Source organism: Mandrillus leucophaeus, unplaced genomic scaffold (genome assembly GCF_000951045.1).
Source record: "Mandrillus leucophaeus isolate KB7577 unplaced genomic scaffold, Mleu.le_1.0 Scaffold18, whole genome shotgun sequence".
Lineage (NCBI taxonomy): Eukaryota > Metazoa > Chordata > Mammalia > Primates > Cercopithecidae > Mandrillus > Mandrillus leucophaeus.
The window spans coordinates 4,280,600-4,284,368 of record NW_012101809.1 but is presented as its reverse complement, the minus strand read 5'-3'; positions in this window follow the sequence as shown (position 1 = coordinate 4,284,368).

Below are 3,769 nucleotides of genomic sequence, written 5' to 3'. Positions count from 1 at the left end.
ATTTTATTTATTTTTATTTTATTTTATTTATTTTATTTTGAGACTGAGTCTTGCTCTGTCACCCAGGCTGGAGTACACTGGTATGATCTCGGCTCACCTGAACCTCCGCCTTCTGGGTTCAAGCGATTCTTTTGCCTCAGCCTCCCAAGTAGCTGGGACTACAGGCACGCACCATCGCGCCTGGCTAATTTTTGTATTTTTAATAAGGACGGGGTTTCACCATGTTGGCCAGGCTGGTCTTGAAATCCTGACCTCGTGATTCGCCCCCCTCGGCCTCCCAAAGTGCTGGGATACAGGCATGAGCCACCAAGCCTGGCCCCTTGTCTCAATCAAAAAAAAAAAAAATGCAAAACATTTTGTCACCCTCAGAAGTTTCCAAGTGCCCTTTAAAGTCCATCTCTCCTTCTCTGTCTCACCCCAGGCAACAACTGCCCTGCTTTTGGGAACTGTAGATTAATTTGCATTTCTAGAATGGCAAATAAATAGCATCATACAGGATTTTTGGTAGGGAGGGGGGCCTTTTCTTATCTGGCTTCATTCTTGCAGCATGATGATTTGACAGTCATCTATGTTGTTGTGCATATAACTAACCTGTTCATTTTTATTGCTGAGAAATATTCCACTGCGTGGATAGTTCTCACTGTGTTTATTTACTCTCTTGTTGATGGACACTTGGGTTGTTTCCATTTTTGGGTTTTTGTTTTGTTGTTTTTTGGTTTTGGTTTTTGTCATTGCTGTTTTTGAGACAGGGTCACTCCTCTGTCATCCAGGCTGGAGTGCATGGCATGACCACAGCTCAAGCTCCCAGGCTCAAGCAATGCTCCCACCTCAGCCTCCAGAAGAGCTGAAACTACAGGCTCATGCCACCATGACTGGCTAATTTTTACAATTTTTTCTGTAAAGACAGGGTCTCCCTATGTTGCCTGGGCTCAAGTGATTTTCCTGCCTTGCCCTCCCAAACTATTGGAATTACAGGCGTGAGCCTCTTCTTTTCCACCTGGCCTCTTCTTTTCTAATATTATGAATATTCTGCTATGAACATTTGTACACAAGTCTTTATGTGGGTTGTTTTCATTTCTCTTGGGTAAATATCTAGTAGTGGAATGACTGGATCATATGGTGTTTACGTTTTCAAGAAACTGCCAAACCGTTTTCCAAAGTGGTTTAACATTTTACATTTCCAATAGCCGTGTATACCACTCCAGTTGCTCCACATCCACAAACTTAGGAAAAGATCGACTGTTCTATAGCCATGGTAACAAGTAGTAGCTACCTGTGGTGGACAGAATGGCCCCTGAGGGTAATAACTTTTGACCCCACCTCCTGGTGTTCTCACTCTTGTGTGATCCTCTTGTGTGTGGGCATGATGTTTAATTTGCTTCTAATCGATTGTGTATGTATAGGTGATAAGAAACACATGATGTTGTTACATAAGATTATATGTTACATCACCATTCCCCTCATCTTGCTGGAGCCTCTCTCTCTTGCCAGCTGTGAGTAAGCGAGTGGCCATGTTGGAGAGCTCCACGTGATAAGGAACTGCAAGTACCATCTAGTCACCTACCTCTGGGCCTCCAGCTGACAGCCAGCGAAAAAAAAAAAAAGCTCTTCTTTCCAGCAATCAAAAGGAACTGAATTCTGCTAACAACCAGGCACATAGGAAGCAGATTCTTCCCCAGTAGAGCCTTCAGATGAAACCCATACTTGGCCCACATCTTTACTGCAGCCTGTGAGATGCTAAGTAGATGGCCCAGAGAAACTGTACTTAGGTTCCTAACCCACCAAGACTGTAAGATAATACAGGTGTGTTGTTTTAAGCCACAGAGTTTGTGGTAATATTCATGGTAATGTAGTAGTAGAAAACTAATATATTACTAGAACTCATTTGAAATCTGTTCAGCTGGGCGCAGTGGCTCACACTGGTAATCCCAGCACTTTGGGAGGCCAAGTAGGGAGGATCATTGGAGCTCAGGAATTCAAGACCAGCTTGGGGATTGTGGTGAAACCCCATCTCTATGAAAAGTTCAAAAATTAGCTGAGCGTGAAGGTATGCGCCTGTAGTCCCAGCTACTTGGGAGGCTGAGGTGGGAGGATCACCTGAACCCAGGAAGTCAAGGCCGAAGTGAACCGTGATTGCACCACTGCATTCAGGCTAAATGACAGAGCCAGACCCTGTCTCAAAAAAAAAATAAAGAAAATAAACAGAAAAAGAAATCTGTTTGATCAGTTTATGACAGCTCACCTCAGTGAACCCCCTTTTGCAAACCAAACAATCAGGATCTGCCCCTTCACTTCTGAAAATCAATCATTCAGGAGTTTGAGTCCTGCCTGGGCAATATAGAAAGACATTGTCAAAAGAGGCTGGGCACAATGGCTCACGCCTGCGATCCCAGGCCGAGGTGGGTAGGTCGCCTGAGGTCAGGAGCTTGAGACCAGCCTGGCCAACATGGTGAAACCCCATCTCTACTAAAAATACAAAAATTAGCCAGGCATGGTGGCATGCATCTGTAGTCCCAGCTACACAGGAGGCTGAGGCAGGAGAATCACTTGAACCCAGGAGGCAGACGTTGCAGTCAACCAAGATCACGCCACTACACGCCAACCTGGGTAACAGAGTGAGACTCCGTCTAAAAATAAAAACATAAAGAAAAAGACAGACATTGTCAAAAGAGAAGAAAGAGAAATAATAATAGGAAAGTTATAGAAAACTATTCATGCCAAAAAATGCAATACAGCCTCGTTTAGGTTAAAAAATACATTTTAAAAATATTTATTTTTAGTAATTTGCATTTTCCAGATTTCTGCAATGATGTATAACTTTTATAATATGGTGGTGAGGGTGTGAAGCAACACATTTTGTGTGTGTGTGTGTGTGTGTGTGTTTTAATTCCCATTTCTTATTTGTGATTGGGGTGAAATATCAGAAGGTCAGCTTGGCAGTCACTGTAGGAGTAGAAAGTAGCCATTCATATTTCCCTACCAGCTGGTTGACCCCACTGAGGCCCCTGCCTGGATCTTAGGATTCAGGCCTCTCCACTTGTCAGTCCAGCTCTCAGGCTTTACACACGGTCTCCTCATCCAGTCTACCCCATGCACCAACACCAATTTCACCCTCCTAAGACACCACTGTCATCTTGCTGCTCCCTGCTGCAGTGCTCTCAATAGCTCCTACAGCCTCCCTATACCCTTTATACCCTTCTATTCCAGGACTCCAGAGCCTGATTCAGTGTACCCCTCAGATCTTTCTCAGGGATCCCCCACAACACACCTCTTCATCTTTTCAGCTAAGGCCATCACCATTTCCCTCATGCCATGCTCCTTCCAGCCTCTGCTACTCTCCCTTCCAGCAACACCCTTCTCTCCCTACTCCTTCACATCTCTACCTAACAGTTGTGAGGCAGGAGGTGGGACTGGACTCAGGAAGGTGAACTCTCTCTGGAGGCAGGGCTCAGACACCAGACCAAATTCAGGACCAGTTAAACAGATCTGGCGCAGGCTGGGCACAGTGGCTCACGCCTGTAATCCTTACACTTTGGGAGGCTGACGCAGGCAGATTGCCTGAGCTCAGGAGTTCAAGACCACCCTGGCAACATGGCGAAACCCTGTCTCTACTAAAATACAAAAATTAGCCGGTGTGATGGTGTGTGCCTATAGTCCCAGCTACTTGGGAGGCCGAGGCATGAGAATCGCTTGAACATGGGAGGCGGAGGTTGCAGTGAGCCAAGATCGTACCAATACACTCCAGCCTGGGCAACAAAGTGAGGTTCCA